Below are 22,460 nucleotides of genomic sequence, written 5' to 3' on the forward strand. Positions count from 1 at the left end.
TTACTTGGTATGGGCTTAAAACCTTAAACTAGTAGGCAGATCTATGTGACAGCTATTTCCAAATTTGGTCCGATTTTGACAATGTTTAGTTCGGATAATGGGAGGCCTAGTGCAACTCACATTTCAAATTTCAGCGAAATCGGTAACAAATAGGGCTTTAATGGGCTTAAAATTCTAATTCGGCTGATCGGGCTATAAGACAGCTTTATCTAAATAGAATCCGATATTGACTATATTTTGGTCGGACAACGAAAGGCCTAGTGTAACTCACTGATCCAAATTTCAGCAAAATCGGGTAACAATTGGGTTTTTATGGGCTTAAGACCCTTAATAAACAGATCGGTATATACGGCAGCTACATGATAATATAGATCGATCTGCAACAAACTAGTTGTGAATGTCGACAGGATGTCACGGTACTACATTTCAACAAAATTGGCCCTTAAATTGGTAGGTCCGTCTATATGGCAGCTATATCTAATTGTGGCCCGGTATGGACCATTTTCGGTTCGAATATTGGGGGTCTTAATACAACTCGCGGTTTATAATTTCAACGAAATCGGATAACAAATGCAGTTTTGATTGGCTTAAGACCCCAAGCCGGGAGATCGATCTATATGAAAGCTGTATCTAAATATGATCCGATTTTGTTCGTCCAAGAACTTAGCCTAAGTGTAGAAAAACTACGAATCTGCGCCAAACTTTAGCTCAATATCTCAATTTTTGAAGGATGATGCGTGATTACAAAAGGCACACAGACATCGTTGAATCATCTTGGAATTTTACGACGATCCAGAATATAAATATTTTGTAAGGTCGGCAATGGGTATCTCGATGTGTTGCAAACGGAATGACTAAAAAATATATACCTCCTTTCCTATGGTGGTGGATATAAAAATCCATGGAGTTTGTTGCTTGATCGTTTTTAGTTTCTGCCTATAAAATGATCTTGGTATACAAGATTCGGCCCTGCCGCTCGTTTTCACTAGTTTTGACTTTAAGAAGAAACTTTTCAAAATTTGTAAAAAAATAACAATTTGGTAAACCAAAAAAAAATTATTTTAAAGATTTTATTTTGTCGTAGCGGAGCGCGTTTTGAAATTAGGAACCACTCCACCCTCGATCCGCTCCGGGTTCAAAATTTTTCGCTCCAGTTCCAGCAAAAATAGGCTTGCTCCGCTCCACTCTGCTCCGAATCCCTGAGGGTAATTCAATTTGCAATCGGTTCACAAAAACTCCTGCAATTGCAAAGATGCTGACGATACCTTGTTATAAACCTCTAGAGGTATCCCAGAAATAGTCTCAAGACAGAGCGACACCTTAAGGCATTCAATATTCATTTTGGTTTTCATCGCTGTGGTTCAGTTTCAAGTGTAACAGCTGGCGGCAGTATTTGCCTGTTTTTTCTCACATTATCGTAACCACTGTGCACCGAGTAGAAAACCCACAACACATTGCTACCAGCAGTTAAGAATCAGCTTGTCCATTTTCTTCTGCTTCGTCTTCACTACTCTAGCAGCATCGCGACAATGGTCATGCACATAAATACTCCTTATATTGCATATTGCTTGGTTGATTGAAGCGATATGTGAAGGGTTGGGTACGTGTGCTAGCCATCGCCTTGGAGATCGCTGACTTATGGTGTAACGTGGTCTTCTTGTGGATCTTGTTCTGCTTCGGAAGCTGTGCAAAATGTAACTTGTGCTTCATTTTCTAAAAGTTTCTTTTTGCTTTAGGGAAAACGCACAGGGTTAGCGTGGTAGCTTAAAACTAGTGCTCATAGCTCACCATGTGGCACATGACACAATGCTGTTATGATGATTGGTCAATTGCTGAGTAGTGTACCAGCTAAGTAGTGTTCTCTTTTGTACCATACTCGTACGTGTATATGTTTAGAGAGTTCAGTGAATGTACTTCAGTATATAAAACTTACCCGCTCTACTATCAACTTGGGTGATTGTCTTTGGTGTTGCTAGGATTCAGGGTTACCATTGTAGCACAGATGTATGTTAGTAGATGTGCAGAATTATTGGTGACTACTAAAAATGTACTTATAAGAACTAATTTGAATGACTTTATCACAAACAAGTAAAAGCGTGCTAAGTTCGGCCGGGCCGAATCTTATATACCCTCCACCATGGATCGCATTTGTCGAGTTCTTTTCCCGGCATCTCTTCTAAGGCAAAAAAGGATATAAGAAAAGAGTTACTCTGCTATTAAAACGATATCAAGATATGGTCCGGTTCGGACCACAATTAAATTATATGTTGGAGACCTGTGTAAAATTTCAGCCAATTCGTATAAGAATTGCGCCCATTGGGGCTCACGAAATAAAATAGAGAGAACGATTTATATGGGATCTGTATTGGGCTATAGACCGATTCAGACCATAATAAACACGTTTGTTGATGGTCATGAGAGGATCCGTCGTACAAAATTTCAGGCATATCGGATAATAATTGCGACTTCTAGGGGTCAAGAAGTCAAGATCCCAGATCGGTTTATATGGCAGCTATATCAGGTTATGAACCGATTTGAACCTTATTTGACACAGTTGTTGAAAGTAAAAATAAAATACGTCATGCAAAATTTCAGCCAAATCGGATAGGAATTGCGCCCTCTAGAGGCTCAAGAAGTCAAGACCCAAGATCGATTTATATGGCAGCTATATCAGATTATGGACCGATTTCAACCATACTTGGCACAGTTGTTGGATATCATAACAAAACACGTCGTGCAAAATTTCATTCTGATCGGATAAGAATTGCGCCCTCTAGAGGCTCAAGAAGTCAAGACCCAAGATCGGTTTATATGGCAGCTATATCAGGTTATGGACCGATTTGAACCATACTTGGCACAGTTGTTGGATATCATAACAAAACACGTCGTGCAAAATTTCATTTCAATCGGATAAGAATTGCGCACTCTAGAGGCTCAAGAAGTCAAGACCCAAGATCGATTTATATGGCAGCTATATCAGGTTATGGACCAATTTCAACCATACTTGGCACAGTTGTTGGACATCATAACAAAACACGTCGTGCAAAATTTCATTCTGATCGGATAATAATTGCGCACGCTAGAGGCTCAAGAAGTCAAGACCCAAGATCGGTTTATATGGCAGCTATATCAGGTTATGGACCGATTTGAACTATACTTGACACAGTTGTTGGATTTCATAACAGAACACGTCGTGCAAAATTTCATTCCAATCGGATAAGAATTGCGCACTCTAGAGGCTCAAGAAGTCAAGACCCAAGATCGGTTTATATGGCAGCTATATCAAAACATGGACCGATATGGCCCATTTACAATACCAACCGACCTACACTAATAAGAAGTATTTGTGCAAAATTTCAAGCGGCTAGCTTGACTCCTTCGGAAGTTAGCGTGCTTTCGACAGACAGACGGACGGACGGACGGACGGACGGACGGACGGACGGACGGACGGACGGACGGACAGACGGACGGACATGGCTAGATCGACATAAAATTTCACGACGATCAAGAATATATATACTTTATGGGGTCTCAGACGAATATTTCGAGTAGTTACAAACAGAATGACGAAATTAGTATACCCCCCATCTTATGGTGGAGGGTATAAAAATTCTGTTGAATCAGCAAAAAATTTAAATATCTTGGGGAACATTGTCATAATCGTGTCAGATGTCAGTGTGGGGAGCTTCCCCAAGCGACTTGACCCCAAACCTTCATATTCGATTCATGATTTATACCCTACAACACTACTGTGGTACAGGGTGTTATAACTTAGTGCATTTGATTGTAACACCCAAAAGGAAGAGAGATAGATCCATCGATAAGTATATCGATCGACTCAGAGTCACTTTCTGATTCGATTAATGTCCGTCCGTCTGTCTGTCGGTCTCTCTTTCTGTCCAACTGTGTGTCCGTCGCAATTTTCGTCCGATCGTCTTGAAATTTGTTACAAGCATTTTCTTGGGCCTATAGACGAAGCCTATTGAAATAATAAAAAATCGGTTCAGATTTGGATATAGCTCCCATATATATTTTCATCCGATTTTAACTAAAATTGCAATTATATCGTCATTTAAAAACCGATTCTCACGAAGGAGAGATTCCCTTATAAGTCTCAACATTATTGGTGAATTCCATAGAAATCGGTTCAGATTTAGATATACCTCCCATACACATGTTCGTCCGATTTGGACTAGTATTGCAATAAGTTGATCACTTGTTAACCGATAACCATTTAGAGTCTAATGGCCTTCTTAGCGACTAACAGTATGAGTTCCGCAGAAATCGCTCTACGGGCGATAATCCACCAATTTGGTGAGAGTAAAGTTGTGGGTCTGGATATCTCCAAGGCATTTGATAGGGTCTGGCACGGTGCACTACTATCAAAGCTTTTCGCATTTGGTGTCGGTAATGGCTTCGTTCGATTTATTTCGAGCTTTCTTAGGGATCGCACTATTCGAGTTGTTATAGATGGGATCTCATCCAATGAGCACAAATTGACCGCAGGTGTACCCTAGGGCTATTTTCTTTCTCCTTCTCTTTTTCTTTTTTTCATCAACGATCTGCTGGGTCAGACATTGAATCCGATCTACTCATTTGCGGATGACAGTAATCCCCGTCATCCATATTCATTCGACCATAGACCGAGTCTTCGAGAGATTAAGGACAAGAGGCGGGGTATGTACGATACACTCTGCCAGGATATGCTGGCCATTTCTGAGTGTGGTCGAATGAATCGAGTAGATTTTAATACACGGAAGACTCAGTGTTGCTTGTTGTCACACAAACGATTCGCTGACCCATTACGATCATCTTTGTCTATCAACGGTGTAGATATTGAGCAATCAGAAGCTCTTGATGTTCTGGCCATGAAAATACAAAGTGATGTCCGTTGGGCTAAACATGTATTTGAAGTGTCGAAAGAAGCATTCAAGTGTTAAGGCTTCCTTAAACGGTGTAAGAATTACTTTACTCCGTCTGATCTTCTTAACATCTACGCCACTTTCATAAGGCCGAAAATGGAGTACAACTCACGTGTATGGGCTGGAGCTTGAAAATCATCCCTTCAAAAGCATCCCTTCATCATCGTCGCAATGTTGGTTGGTTGGCGCTGTTTTATCGGAACTATCATGGTGTGTGTTCGTCTGATATTAGTCTTCTTATTCCCCATGTAAGGATGTATGTCAGCGATACTATTGGGTTGCCCAAAAAGTAATTGCGGATTTTTCATATAGTCGGCGTTGACAAATTTTTTCACAGCTTGTGACTCTGTAATTGCATTCTTTCTTCTGTCAGTTATCAGCTGTTACTTTTAGCTTGCTTTAGAAAAAAAGTGTAAAAAAGTATATTTGATTAAAGTTCATTCTAAGTATTATTAAAAATGCATTTACTTTCTTTTAAAAAATCCGCAATTACTTTTTGGGCAACCCAATAGATATTCCAGGAACTCACACCCGTTTTTAATTGATTAGCCAGCGGACCGCACAATGCATTATAGAGAGAATTATTATTTCGCCCGAACCGTTCGTATGTGGAATCGACTTCCGGCTAATGTTTTTCCCACCCACTTTGGCATCCAAAGTTTTAAAACAAATGTCAATAAGCCCCGTTGACGAGTGTTTTGCAGCCCTCTCTGTCTTAGTGCAACCAGTTCTGGGGTCCACCATAGCGGATGCTGTTTGCCCTCTTGGCTTGGTACTGAGAAACGCTGACACAAGCGAGTCATTCAGGGTCTTAGTGATTCGTTTAAACACTTATCTATGTCTTCCACAGTTTCCGCTTCCTTTTCTGGTCCCAGAGAAATAGTCGTGCTGAACATGTGCCGAAATGTATCCCAATTTACGTTCCGTTTGTTTAAGTGAGGGACCACTTTGGCAGTATTTTCTCCAAGGCTGAAACTAATATAACGATTGTCAGAGAAGCTATGGTCATCCAACAGTTCCCAGTCACATATCCTTTAGCTGGTATTCTCTGATACAAAAGTAACATTTAGTACCTTCTGCCTGTTCTTGGTAATAATGGTCGGTTTATTCCCCAAATTACAAAGCGCCAGATTTCAACTTACCTATATTCGATAAGAAGCTCACCCCTTTCGTTTATATCCGAACTTTCCCATATCTGATGAGGTGTATTAGCATCACTCTCTATATTTGCTCAACACACCCATGGTTCCTGGACAAGAACCACGGACCTTTAGTGCCGCCGAAATGTCCTTACAATGGTGAAGATTTATCTGCAGAGACCTGACCCTAGACAGCCGGAGTTTAGTACGAATACTGCATGTTTCCGGTCGCCGCCAGAAAGATGAGGATCACATTCCCTTAGTGGCGGAAAGAGTCTGTAAGGGCTTAAAAATAGATAGAAAATTTGCTGATCAAATTATAAAAATCAAATTAACTTGAGCTCGTCGCTCAAGCAGCACTAATCATTTACAATAATTTCCATATTATTTGTAGTGAATATGGGTGCGTATGATTAGTATTTGGTAATTATGCGCATACATTGTATGTCATACGCCACCTTGGTCACTCATTTCCCATATCAAAATAGTTGGCAAATTGGATATATATAAATCAAATTTCCAAATCATGGGTGCTACTCACTTAATGGTATCTTATTTTCCAGTGGAATATAACCATAGCTATATATACCACGCATTTCTGACATATATAGGGTAGCTGACACGAGATGTTACCAGTTCAAACCACGACATATTTTTTGTAAAATATTTTTTGATTTTTTGGCGTTTAGTTGACCTTTTGAACTTTTTATGATTTACTTGAAGTTTCTGTTTCTGTTGTAGGTTAGTTAAAACAAAGTGTATTGGTGTGTTATTTCAATTTATTTCCGAAATTTCGAATGAATAAATACCCATCCTTTGGTGATGGATATAAAAAGGTGCGAATTAATCTAATTTTTTACTTTGCCCTCGAAAATGATAATAATAGAGAAGTCCATTTTATTGGCACATGCTAAATGGTACATCCATTGTTTGGGCGAAATGATTTGCGTAATATGATTTTGTTAGTCCTTTTTGGTTTATATGTGATTTAGGTGGCGTCGCCAAGTCTTGTGGATACGTCCATGGTCTACGATCGAAATTTTTTCATGTCCATTTTTTCAAAGCAGCTTCCAAAGTGTTTTTCCTATTATACACAACACTTTCTTTGACGCCAGGCTTGATTAACAGACATCGGCGGTCTTGTCAGAGAACACGATTTTCGGAAATTCACCAAGTTCTTGCAAGAGCAGCAACTCCTTTGCCATTTATGATCTTACTTATTGCTTTGGTTTACACAAAATCGTATTCCCTTTGGAACTAGTAAGGCTTTATGCTGAACTGTTTTATTAATATTGGCATCTTCTCGAGGGTTATATTCAGATTGTAGATTTCAGATGATTGCCATTACGGCATGGATTTCTGTGAATCTTAGAGTCGAACCATTTCAGATGTAAGCGTTTGGCAACGCTATAAGTATCATTATAACACAATCACAATATAACGTTTAGTAACGTGTACCCTTTTTTGAGTAAGCTCCGAAACAAATGATTTTGGTGGCTTTTAAACAATATATTTTATAGCTTGACAGATATACCAGGTGAACTTGGTTACACTTCGTGTCAGCTAACCTGTAACACCAGTAGCTATAGCTTGATCTGATGACCTTTTTCTATTTGAATGTACAGGTGATACGCAATTTTGGCCCGCTCTAATATATGATTTGTTTTATATATATATACCCTACACCACTACTGTGGTACAGGGTATTATAACATAGTGCATTTGTTTGTAACACCCAGAAGGAAGAGATATACACCCATTGATAAGTAAACCGATCGACTCAGAATCACTTTCTGATTCAATTTAGCCATGTCCGTCTGTTCATGTTAATTTGTGTACAAACTACAGGTCGAAGTTTGCATCCGATCGTCTTTAAATTCGGTACAGACATGTTTTTCGACCTACTGAAATTGGGAAAAAATCGGTTCAGATTTAGATATGGCTCCCATATATGTTCGTCCGATTTTCACTTCAATGGTGACTGCGAGCGCATTTATTGACCAATCTTCATAAAATTTTGTATAGCGCTTTCCTCGAACTCGTTTCAGATTTAGATATAGCTGCCATATATGTATTTCGCCCGATGATTTCTGGGCTCACTGCAAGCGCATTATTGGCCAATATTGCCAAAATTGTGCACAACTCTTTCCTCGATGCCTACCACAATATCTAAGAGGTTTGGTCAAAATCGGTTCAGATTTAGATGTAGCTCGCATATATATGTCCGTCAGATTTTGGATAATTTGCAATAATGTTGTCATTTGTCAACCGTATGAACATATTTGCTCGAAATTTGATACGGAATGTTTAATAACCCATCTGAAAATATCCGCCGAGGTCCATCAAAATTGGTTCAGGATTAGATATAGCTCCCAATTTGTACCTATAGTGTAGGTGTAGGGTATTATAAAATCGGCACCGCCCGACTTTTGCCTTTCCTTACTGGGTTTCAAACATATTTTCACCACAAATATAGCAAAAAAATCTAAAAAATCGTAAATTTGGGTCTTAAGCTATTTCTCAAAAACAATCGCTTTTGGGAAAGACATTTATCGCCTTGGAAAATAGCGCTGTAAGTTGCTATCAAAATAATTTGATATCAGAGACAACAGCCAAATTTTTTTAATTTCGTGACCACTGTAATTTAATTTGAATTTAATGAGTCTCATTCGCCCATATAATCCATAAAACACCTTACTTTTTTTTTTGAGAAAAAAAAAACTGAACTTCTTCGGCTTTTACAAATATTCGCAACTACGGTAACACTGATCTGCTTTGCTGACTGTTTTTTCAGTAAAGCTGTATCTATGTGGCGATCAATTTGTGTTTACATGCAAATTAATTGGCGGCAATAATTAAAAATTCTTGACGATTGTACGAGCATAGACTCAAGCCGATACATACATATGTGTCTATATCCATATGCATACAAAGGGTGATTTTTAAGCTATTATCTTTTCGGCAACACTGATTTAAACAGCTCACGCACGTTTCGTGTTTTGTTTCACTGTGAAACGTCTTCGGTTTGGTCTATAATTTAACCATGAAACGTCTTACAAACGACCAATGCTTGCAAATTATTGAATTTTGCTTTGTTAAGAAAGTTCAAAAGACAAAGCTCATTTTTAGCTCAATCAGCCAGAAGCATTGTAAGAGCTACCACTGAATCAAGAAAAAGTCACAGTTTGATGCCGTTTGTGGGCTGGTGGCTTCATTGGACCGTACTTCTTTAAGGATGATGCGAATCGTAACGTACCTCTGAATGGTGAGCGCCGCCGTGATATGCATTTTGCACAAAATGCAAAAGCTTGACTTGCATGACATGTGGTTGCAACAAGACGGTGCCACATTCCACACAGCACGCGTAACAAATGACTTATTGAGATGCGAGTTCAGTGAACATCTTATTTCACGTTCGGTACCGGTTAATTGGCCGCCTAGATCGTGCGATTTAACGCCTTTTTTTTTGGGGGGAGCTATGTTAAAGCTCATATCTATACAATTGAAGCATTGGAAGACAACATTGAAGCATTTACTTGTCAGATACTGGCCGAAAAGTTGGAAAGAGTATGCCCAAATTGGATTTAGCGATTTAGCGAATGGACCTTTTAAGGCGCAGTCACGATCAACATTTGCATGAAATAATCTTTAAACATTTCTTGCATTTTTCTGAATTTTATGTTTTAATTTTTTTTTTGAAGATCTTTCCTATAGCTCTGATTTGGCCCATTTACAACCCCAGCTGACCTACAATAATAACAAGTAAATGCAAATTATGCCCATGAACATTCCACTACGGAACAGGGGCATGCTTCTCACATATCAATGAGTGCACTCCTATTCAAAAGTCATTCGAAAGTCAGGGCCGGACGGAGTTACAGACGCATATTTCGAGGTGTTACAAACGGAATGATGAATTAGTGTACCCCCTCCCTATGGTGGAGGGTATAAAAACGATATAGCAACCATGGAAAAACTTCTCCCCAAAGAGGTTTCGAACTCCAGCACGCCTTTCGGACTCGTCCTTAGTTTACCCACACCACTAAAGTGCTCATTTGTTAACCGATTCCCTCGATATTCGGTATAAAGAATTATCTTCTGACTCCTAATATTACTGGTGAATATATAGCTGCCTTATATTATATCGCCCGATTTTCATTCCTAGAACCACTCCAAGCAAATTTATTGTCACAACGCTTTCCTCGACGACCACCACAATATCTATAAAATTTGGTCGAAATCGGATCAGATTTAGATGTTACTCCCATATATATGTTCATCAGATTTTGGGTAATTCGTTGTCATATATGGAGCAATTTCATTCCGATTTGGCTGAAATGTGGCAAAAATACATCTACTACTGTGTCTCTAACATCCAAACCTGGTATGGCCCGAATCGGTAAATAAACTGATATCGTTCCATGCTACTGGAGCTTTGGCTATTAGGCAATCCATGCTATTTGGCAATTTTATATGCATTTCCTTTTGCTTGCGTTTAAAGAGATATCAGATAAATGCGATCCATGGTGGAGGCTATATAACATTCGGCACGGCCGAACTTGGCATGCTTTTACTTGTTAAACTTGCGATGATTACCAAATTTATTAGATCAAGGACAAAATCTCTAAGTTTGAGTAAACTTTTTTTTTGAATGTATGTTATCATCTGCAAACAGCAGAAAATGTTTTTTGTTTTAGCAAAACAATTACTGTTATGGCCTACTTTCAAATATTTACCATCTGAAAATAACAGAAAATTTTTGTTGTTTGTCTGAGTTGCTGTCTTAAGTAACGAATTTCTTTGAGTACAGACATGTTGCTTCTTTAATTAGGCGGTCTTGAGAATCCATTCCCTATATATAGTCCCTAAGATTTTGTCAGTTATAAGATCAAACTCTACTTAGGTGTAGAACGCAGTCAGTAGTCAGTATCTATTGTTAATACAAAGAAGCAATGTTTGATCTCATCTGATGTTTATGAATAAGACAGCGGGGAACGTATTGCTTGATTGGCTAATGCAAGTGTTTCTCAATAAAGACAATCCCGTTCAATTCCTTCCACTATAGATCTCGCTAGTCCACATATACATCTCGAAAGTCCATCAAACTTTCTAAAAACATGGAAGGCACCTATATCTGAACAAGTCAAAAACGGCTTGCTGGCGACGATATGGAGCTCTGTGATTGAAATGGCATGTTGACGTCGACGCCACTGTCATCTACGACGCTCTGACATTGGCATCGTCAACAGCAAATTAATATTAATTTTGTTTTCCTTCTTTTGTTTGGTTTTGCGCGTTTCGCTTGTCTCGTTGTTTGTTTTGGGTGATATTGATATTGATGTAGTTGGTGTTGTTATTGTTGTTTTATAGCAGTTTATCACAAAAAGACTTAAGCAGTTTTAATTAATTGTACAAATAAATAAATAAAAAATATTAATTCATTCATAGATTTCTCGATTGGTTTGTATTGTCTTTATAGTGTCATAGTAACACACACAAGTTCTCTCATTCTCGTTCTCTCTCTCCCTCATCCACAACGGTCGCAGACGGTAAAATGGGACTTTAATCTTTCTCTCTCGCTCTCTGCCTTTAGCCGATAATGTTGTTGGCTCTCACTTTCTTGGTGTTGCTGATGCTAGCTTACTCTTGTGTTTGTTGTTGTTCTTCTTTGTATTGGCTGTCAATACCGATTCATGGCATTAACAACTTCATTATCATATCTATTCATAGTAAAGCTACGTCAGACTCTGCACGAAGACGGCGTCAACGTCAACTGGAGTCAAAAGAGACATGAAAAAAGATCGCATACTCTGAGACCGGCGACGATTAATAATCGCCTTAACTGAAACAATTCAAAAACACGATATACAAACATTAAGCATTTCAAACTGAAATTGATAATACAAACAAAACAACAACAACTATAGAGGGCAGAATTGTTGTTAGGCAACGAAAGGTAGAAAAGGGGTTTTTGATTATACCCCTCTGAAGAGTGTATAGAGAATTTTGCCCAAATTTAAAGTTTAAGTTGATGTGTTTCAAACAAAAGTAGTTATCAAACAGCCAAATAAGTGCCCAAATCAAATGAAGTCCATTGATGAAGAGCATGCTTTTTAATGCAAATCCCGTATGCACAGTGACACTAAGCGTAGCTTTTATAGTGCAGAACCAACGTCAGTGATTTTTTAAGAGCTATAGGAAAGTTTTTAGAAAAAGACACAAAATTCAGAAAAATGCATGAATTTTTTTGTTTTAATCGATAGTACGGTCCATGTAATTTAAAGTTTGAAGATTATTTCATGTAAATTTTTACCGTGACTGCGCCTCAAATGGTTCATCCGCTTTATCTAATTTTGGCAGACTCTTTCCAACATTTCGGCTGATATCTCATGAATAAACGCTTTAATGTTTTCTTCCAATGCATCAATTGAAGCGGGCTTGTCTGTATAGACATGAGCTTTAATATAGCCCCACAAAAAATAATCTAACTTTAAATCGCACTACCTAGGCGGCCCATTTGACCGGTCCCTTTCGTGAAATAAAAAGTTCAGCGAACTCCCCTCCCAATAAGTCTATTGCTACGCGTGCTGTGGGGCATGTGACACCGTCTTGTTGAAACCACATGTCATGCAAGTCAAGCTCTTGCAATTTGGGCAAAAAAGTTGGATATCATCTTACGGTAGCGCTCACCAATGACAGCTACGAAGAAGTACGGTCCAATGATGCCATCATCATATCATCCGCATATGTGATATTTTCTGAATGCATTGGTATCTCTTGTAATGCTTCTGGCTGATCATCACTCGAAACTCGACAATTCTGCTTATTTACGTACCCATTGAGCCAAAAATGATCTTCGCAGCTGAAGAAGAAGAAGCGCGCTATGAACTTTCTTAACAGAGCACGCATTTTGATAATAAAATTCAATAATTTGCAAGCATTGCTCTTTTGTAAGAAGATTCGTGATTGACCAACTGAACTGAAAATGTTTGACAGTGAAACAAAACACGAAACGTGAGTGAGCTGTTTAAACCAGTGTTACCGAAAAGAAACTAGCTAAAAAATCACCCTTTAAAATATAGGCCATTTAGGTCTATATGCCGTATGAGCGTCATTCCTTCAGATATATGTTTAATACGTAAACGCACAACTCGCATACTTGTATGGTTTGTTGGCTGTTTATGGAAATTAAGCAGGGTGAATAGTGAAAAAATATATATACATACATATGTTTGTAATATCTCGCACAAGGCGTATACAAATAAGGAATTCGCCCTCAGCCCGACAAGGCAAGTACCAAAGGCTTACGTACATATATCAATTACGTCTTTTTACACAAAAAAAAAAAACCATAATAAGGAATAGGGCATGACCCCCTACGGGATGAATATGGACTGGAACTCTGAGCTCCAATTTGTATGCTGTTCAAAGTTATCACGAGAAGCTCAGCTGAGATACAAGCAGGACCCTCAACGGGATGACCATGGATTGGAGCTCTGAGCTCCAATTTGTATGCTGTTCAACGTTATCACGAGAAGCTCAGCTGAGATACAAGCAGGACCCTCTACGGGATGACTATGTGTTGGAGTTCTGAGTTCTGAGTTCCGATTTGTATGCTGTTTATCGTCATCACGAGAAGCTTAGCTGAGGGCGGGTCCGCTGGTTGCCGATAGTGAAATGCTCCGTATCTGCAACAGAGGTCGCGGAAAAATAGTGGTATCGAGTGAAGAGTCTCACTGAGAGGTCGAGTAGCACCGGCTCTTACTTAAATACTAAGTGCCTGTGATACTTGATATGACATGGCGAATATTTGCGCCCTTAAATAACCAATGACCATTTCGCTCCCGAGGCGATCGGTCCTATTCGGAACAGCGTGCTTACCTATGTCATTTGATCGGTCCTAAGAGAGATCGGAGCAAGCTTGCTCACCTATGGCCTTGACGATGATATGTTACCTCTACATATAAATGTGGTCATAACAACATATAACCATCATACCTATGAGAATGGGAAAAACCACCCTGGACATCTGGCCAAGATCTTCACTTTAACAGTATGCATTGGCATCGAGGGGATTTCTAACAATGTGAGAACAGATACACCGATCCAATATTATGACCAGTCTGGATAATAAGTGCAAATAAATCTCAAATTTTGTAATTTGTAATTTTGTAATTTATTTATTTACACCCGCACAACAATAATATAAAATTCTTATAATTAAAGTGCGGGTAATATCATCATCCTGTCATCTGTCATTTTCGATATCTGTTTTACAAGGTCAGGGTTCGGAGTGTTCTTGGACAGGAAACTGAATTAGAAGTATCACATTCAGGAGCGTACTGAGAAGGCTCGCAGATATCGGTTACTATGTAGACCGGGACGTAGTCTGAAAATGGGGCTTAAATTCGACGGTAGTCTACTGGGTCAACATTGTTGGGCGCCCCGGTAGTCGAGTTGGTAACGTGCTTGGATTACTAGTGCAGGGGTTGTGGATTCGATTCCCGTCAGAAGCCTTCGACTGTCGCTACTGTGGTATCAAAAGGGGCTTAAAATTGTCTAAGTGAGTCTGTACTGCCACTCTTACTTAACCTTACCTAACCTACTGGGTCAATAATGAGGACCACGCACACTAGGGCACTGGAGAATATTCTAGATACACATACAGTTTAAATGTGAGGCTGCCACTAAGCCTATGAAACTTAAAGCGGTGAGAGAAATCAAGTTAAATTATTTTGAGTCCCACGACACAAAGGTAAAGAAGAATGTGACAAAGGGCGTGCTACAGGGAGTGCATTATATCGCCACTCTGGGGGATGAACACCATAAAAACTTATTACGGATTCTAAATGAAGAGGGATTTGAATTCATCTTCTACGTACAAGATGTCTTCATACTTCTAAAGGATAGGGATGCGAGTCTGCTATGCAGAAGGGCCGAAAGGATCTTGAAGTTGGCATAAGACTGGACTAAAACTTGGGGTCTGATCCAAGCGCACAGAATAGACTTGCAGATGTTGGACACTATGTAGACATGCAGTGGGTTTGGAATGAGGCCTGAATCCTACATAGTCCTCTGCCTATGCAGGATCACGATTAGGCCGATACTATCTTGAAAGCGATGGAGAAAAAGTGCAACATAGTTTAGGTTAGCTTCAAAAGAGAGTGCAGATATTAGTCCGCCCCATAGCACTATGGTCATACACCTAAGCCAGTAATCGGCTTGTTGTGCGCTCTAAAAATTAACAAGTAACCTCGAAGAATGAAATTTCAAGTTAAGAATTCCGTGCTATTTACAAAATCCCTAATTTTTTTCCACACCACTCCGCTAAGTTGGTTCAAGTCTGGTATTGTGTCTCTACCTAACATACGCATGCTATCACTTGCGGGACCGATTTTGCATAAGTGAGCTCGTAGTCCTATGTGTCCCGTTATGACACCTAAAGCTATATTGACCTCCTTCGTATTTCTCCTCAGTAATACCATCGTCCTCTAACGATCGGGATCACCCCATAGGATTTTCGCCGTCCTACCGACCGCCCTTAAATCGGAATGCGTGCAACGTAAGGATAGTAAAACATGGCATAGGCAGGGCGATGAGGATCACTGCCACCGGGGCACTGGAGACTGGAGATATCCGGCCCATAGACATAAAGATTAAGTAGGGGTCAGCAATTGCGGCTATGAGACTTAAGCCTATGGGAGAATGGATATAAGCAGGTTATACCATCGCGTTATAATCGAGGCAGCGATTGGAATCCTCGATGGATTGGAAGAGGTTTCGGATTGGTTATCTGAGGCAGCACTTGAGCTAGAGTGTGAGAACTGTTGGAAATGGCACCATTTTGGATTGATGGAACTTTGGCATTGACACCTGGAAGTTTAGATCAAAGATATAGGACATAGTGGGACAGGGGTCTACGTTAAGGACCTAAGGACTGAGGACTGTTTCCTTCTGCCTGACCATAATACGATTCTGCAAGCGGAGAGGACGACGACTGTGAACTTCGACGAACAGTCTTCGAGTGGAAGGAGGAGATAAAGACTAAGACTCTAAGGATGGCACGATCCAAATCGTTTGGGTGACATGTCATAGCAGAGTAAGGACTGGTATCAGTAAAATTGGTGAATGGGAATTCTTCCGGGGCAACACAGTCAAGGTTAAGGGCATGGGGAGTGAACGCGAAACAGTGAAACGATCGGCAAGACAACGAAAATTCTTTATAGTGACCCGGATATTGAGATAACTTAGCTGTTAGTGAGAGTAAGCAGAATGGGGCTGAGTATGGTTTCCAGTATCGAAACGGGAGTCATAGAACTACGAACGCACTTATGCAGAATCATTGCGGTAAGTGATGGCATGATCAGAAGTAGCACTTTGGGATAATACCGAAAAAAAAGTAAACAAGTAAAAGCGTGCTAAGTTCGGCCGGGCCGAATCTTACATACCCTCCACCATGGATCGCATTTCCGAGTTCTTCTCCCGGCACCTCTTCTTAGGCAAAAAAGGATATAAGAAAAGATTTGCTCTGCTATTATTATATTATTACATGTTGGAGACCTGTGTAAAATGTCAGCCAATTCGAATAAGAATTGCGCCCTTTGGAGGCTCAAGAAGTAAAATAGAGAGATCGTTTTATATGGGAGCTATATCGGGCTATAGACCGACCATAATAAAAACGTATGTTGATGGTCATGAGAGGATCCGTCGTACAAAATTTCAGGCAAATCGGATAAAAATGGCGACCTCTAGAGGCTCAGGAAGTCAAGATCACAGATCGGTTTATATGACAGCTATATCAGGTTATGAACCGATTTGAACCTTATTTGACACAGTTGTTGAAAGTAAGAATAAAATACGTCATGCAAAATTTCATCCTAATCGGATAAGAATTGCGCACTCTAGAGGCTCAAGAAGTCAAGACCCAAGACCGGTTTATATGGCAGCTATATCAGGTTATAGACCGATTTGAACCATACTTGGCATAGTTGTTGGATATCATAACAAAACACGTCGTGCAAAATTTCATTCCAATCGGATAAGAATTGCGCACTCTAGAGGCTCAAGAAGTCAAGACCCAATATCGGTTGATATGGCAGCTATATCAAAACATGGATCGATATGGCCCATTTACAATACCAACCGACCTACACTAATAAGAAGTATTTGTACAAAATTTCAAGAGTCCAGCTTTACTCCTTCGGAAGTTAGCGTGCTTTCGACAGACAGACGGACGGACATGGCTAGATCGACATAAAATGTCGCGACGATCAAGAATATATATACTTTATCGGGTCTCAGACGAATATTTCTAGTAGTTGCAAACAGAATAACGAAATTAGTATACCCCCCATCTTATGGTGGAGGGTATAAAAATATGCCGTTTGAAATGTTTAGAGCTGAGGTAATAACGGGATCATATGCTCATGCATGATTAAAAATCCCTACCAAAAAAGTCTAGTTGAGATCTAAAATATGTGTGCTGGTCTCAAGGGTTTTTGACTTTTGATTTTTATACCCTCCACCATAGGATCGGGATATACTAATTTCGTCATTCCGTTTGTAACTCCTCGCAAAATTCGTCTCAGACCCCATAAAGTATATATATTCGTGATCGTCGTGACATTTTAAGTCGAAGGAGTAACGCTAGCCACTTGAAATTTTGCACAAATACTTCCTATTAATGTAGGTCGGTTGGAATTGTAAATGGGCTTTAAAGGTCCATTTGGTCAATTTGGCTCAGATCGGTCCAGATTTAGATATAGCTGTCATATAGACCGATCCTCCGATTTAGGATCTTAGGCCAGTAAAAGCCACATTTATTATCCGATTTTGCTGAAATTTGGGACAGTGAGTTGAGCCCTTCGACATCCTTCGTTAATATGCCACAGATCGGTCCAGATTTGGATATAGCTGCCATACAGACCGATCCTCCGATTTAGAGTTTTAGCCCCATAAAAGCCACATTTATTATCCGATTTTCCCGAAATTTGGGGCAGTGAGTTGTCTTAGGTCCATCGACATCTCCCTTCAATTTGGCCTTGATCGGTGCAGATTTGGATATAGCTGCCATATAGACCGATCTCTCGATTTAAGGTTTGGGCCTATAAAAAGCGCATTTATTGTCTGATGTGTTTTAGGATTGTGAGTTAAGTTAAGCCCCTCGACATACTTCTGCAATATGGCACATAACGGTCCAGATTTGGATATAGCTGTCATATAGACCAATCTCTCGATTTTAAGTTTTGAGGCCATAAAAGGGGCATTTATTGTCCAATTTTGGCGAAATTTGAGACAGTAAATTGTATTAGGCTCTTTGACGTCCTTCTGCAATTTGGCCCAGATCGGTCCAGATATGAATAAAGCTGCCATGTAGACCGATACCTCGATTTAAAGTCTTGGCCCCTTAAAAGGCGCATTTATAATCCGATTTCACTGAAATTTGACACCGTGACTTATGTTAGGCTTTTCGACATCCGTGTCATATATGGTTCAGATCGGTTTAGTTTTAGATATAGGTACTTTGGGGAATTTTGTGAAAAAATTAGGACAGAATTTATTTTTCCTTTCATAAGGACATTTTTATAATGTCCGGTATTGTGTCCCCACCTTCATGCTAGTATCTGTTAGCCGCGAAAGCCGAGCAATGACATAGAAAATACTCCAATGTCTCATCATTTTTACCACATGCTGCTCCTTTTCGACATAAGTGAGCTCGTAGTCCTAGTTACAAGGACATAGCAAATAGAATTTGCAAACAATTCGCACGAGATTTTGTTATGCAGTGTCTTTTTTACCCATTTGAATGCCTGTGCTAAGTTTCAACATTATCAATGCTATTATTGTGGTCCAATTTCATCTGTGTGATAATTGGGAACGAACACTATTTTTACCAATTGGCTCTGGTTCTAGTTGCAGCATTCCCAGAGAAAATAGTAATACTTTTCTATAGCTAAGAACAAAACCTTCCATTTCTTTGGCATTGTCTTCTCTAAACTTGCTACGTCCCTAATGACATGAAAAAAGGCACAAAACATGATTGCTTGCGTGTTTTAAAGTAATCGAGGGGAAACTTAAAAAAGCAAACAATGTTCTATTTTGCATTTTATTCATCTTCCTTACATGCACTCTCTTCGATTCGATTCATATCATATCCTATGCTAGTACTGGTAGTAGTCAAGAGACATCTTAACTTTCCTCTCCATACGTGTGTGGCTGGCTTTGTGGCTGCGAAGCAGTTTGGTAATAAACACATAAACGAAACCAAGCAAACAAAAGTAATGGCAACTATTATTTATGATTTTTATAAACATACGGCTTAGTTGTTACGGTTTGTTTGGTTGGCTTGTAGTGCTTTGTTGTTGTCTTCATTCATCGATTAAAATTAGACAACTGCTAATGGGGATGTTGATGTGATTTTTATTGGCTTTACTGATCTCCCGGCGACGTGTGAGGCGCTGCTAACCAGCCAGACATTCAACCAACCATTCAACGAGGCTTGCTAACACAAGTTTGGCATGAGTTATACACAGCCTGGCCTAAAGCCACATTTCAAATCTAATCAAGTCGCTCTGCCGCAGTCCAAAAAATCACAACTGCTTAAAGCGTCTAAAACCATCGGCCCCTGTAGTTGCCAACAGCGAGCGCTGCGCAGCGCGCGCCGCGCGTCGGCAGCGTTTCGTCTTTGTAGATTTCATTCATTCTCACAACGCATCGATGCCTTAGTCGGGAGTTCCGCTGAATGCGATGTGTGCTAATAGGTGTGTATCCCCATGGATCTGTGCCGCCAAAGTAATACCTGATCTGGCGGTGAGTCAAAATGCCTCGGGGGGCTCACAGCTAACACAGACTGTGCTCTGGGAATTCAAATTTGAATTTAAATGGGAAAACATTAGCGTTTGAAATTTCATATTTGTGTGTTTTTGCATTTTGTTTTAGTTTTCGTTGTATGGCAAATACGATTCATTATCTGCTGCTAATCATTTGTCAATGAGTTTGTCTAAGGCATCACCTTTTGTTGTATTGTTACTGTTGTGAATTAATTGAATTTTGCCATTAAATGAATAAAGCCATAATACTTAAGATTTCTATTTTAATACCCTAGACGTGGGATGGGGGCGCATACTAATTTCGGCATACTGTTACGTAGTAGCTCATCCAAATATTGATCTGAGACAATAAGGTATATATATTTCGAGGCGATGCATAGCGGTATAGAATCGAAAAAAAAAACTGTAAAAATATATCATTTGAGAAGGGATAGAGATAACTCTATGAAATTTGAGCTGAGTTGTAAACAAAATAATGAGTGAAATTTCAATGCTCCAGGTGGTCCGGGCGACTCTTGGTAGAGCCTAAAGTTGTTGACCTCGATATTTCGAAAAATTGTTCGGGCTGCCAAATCTTCATTTGTGGTCCGATTTTCAAAATACTTTTGCTGGATAGCGCCACAAGAAAGCCCGCTATATGAGTAATCAATGCAATTTTTCTACTGGTGTAGGGTATATTCGAAAACTAGTTTTTATACCCTCCACCATAGTATGGGGGGTATACTAACTTCGTCATTCTCTTTGTAACTACTCGAAATATTCGTCTGAGACCCTATAAAGTATATATATTCTTGATCGTTGCGACATTTTACGTCAATCTAGCCATGTCCGTACGTCCGTCCGTCCGTCTGTCCGTCCGTCTGTCCGTCCGTCTGTCTGTCTGTCGAAAGCACGCTAACTTTCGAAGGAGTAAAGCTAGCCGCTTGAAATTTTGCACAAATACTTCTTATTAGTGTAGGTCGGTTGGTAATGTAAATGGGCCATATCGGCCCATGTTTTGATATAGCTGCCATGTAAACCGATCTTGGATCTTGACTTCTTGAGCCTCTAGAGTGCGCAATTCTTATCCGATTTGAATGAAATTTTGCACGACGTGTTTTGTTATGATATCCAACAACTATGCCAAGTATGGTTTAAATCGGTTCATAACCTGATATAGCTGTCATATAAACCGATCTTGGGTCTTGATTTCTTGAGCCTATAGAGTGCGCAATTCTTATCCGATTAGAATGAAATTTTGCACGACGTGTTTTGGTATGATATCCAATAACTGTGCCAAGTATGGTTCAAATCGGTGCATAACCTGATATAGCTGTCATATAAACCGATCTTGGGTCTTGACTTCTTGAGCCTTTAGAGTGCGCAATTCTTATCCGATTTGACTTAAATTTTGCATGACGTATTTTTTTTCTTACTTTCAACAACTGTGCCATATAAGGTTCAAATCGGTTCATAACCTGATATAGTTGTCATATAAACAGATAATTATTATCCGATTTGCCTGAAATTTTGTACGACGGATCCTCTCATGACCATCAACATACATGATTAATATGGTCTGAATCGGTCTATAGCCCGATACAGTTCCCATATAAATCGATCTCTCTATTTTACTTCTTGAGCCTCCAAAGGGCGCAATTCTTATTCGAATTGGCTGACATTTCACACAGGTCTTCAACATATAATTTAATTGTGGTCCAAACCGGACCATATCTTGATATCGCTCTGATGCATGATTTGGAGTGGTGACAAAATGACAATGACAATGACTTTGCTGCATTATGCCATAACATCCAATGATTCAGTTAAAATTTATACACTTTGGAAGTCAAAAAATATGAAAAGTGGATTTTTTGCGTTATTGAGTCAAAAAACATGCGGATATACCACAGCTTTTTCTTTTGTAAAGACGTCATATTGTAGATGCGTTTCAAGTGAACTTTGGCCAAGATATGTCTGTTTACATGGGTGCAATATGTACTTCAAAACAGAGATGCCTGCGTGAGTGGAAAATCACTCACGAGAAAAAAAATTATTTAGGCATGCTCACGCACGGCTTTTTAAGTTGACTGACATTCATGCCCACTCACTCCCCACTAACGAGGCACTCACGACACAAGAACCACTCACGATTCACGAATCAAGAGACATTCACGACTTACGAGAAGTGTCTCGTGAGAAGTGTTTGTCTTGTGAGCTGTGAGTCGTTCTCGTGAGTCGTGGGTTACTCATAAGTCCTGAATGCCTTGTGAACCGTGAGTGTTTCGCCTAAGAGGCGCCCGGACCATCTAGGGTTTAAAAAATTTGCACATGATCTCGATAATACCTCAGCTCTAACCATTTCAAATCTGAATGGTGAATATTTTACTAGTTATTTTCGATTCTATCCCACTGTGCGATGTAATAAGGGCTCAGTGCGTGGAAGACGAGCTCGTATATAGCTCCATGGTGCAGGTGAAACGGCGTCAGCTCTTATAGGGGGATACGGATCGTGAGAAGATGAGCCTATTACTGCGAGGAAGAAGGAATTCAGCATTAGTATGGCCTTCAGTATCATTGCGGAACTCATA

The sequence above is a fragment of the Stomoxys calcitrans genome, chromosome 4, assembly GCF_963082655.1.
Source record: "Stomoxys calcitrans chromosome 4, idStoCalc2.1, whole genome shotgun sequence".
Taxonomy (NCBI): domain Eukaryota; kingdom Metazoa; phylum Arthropoda; class Insecta; order Diptera; family Muscidae; genus Stomoxys; species Stomoxys calcitrans.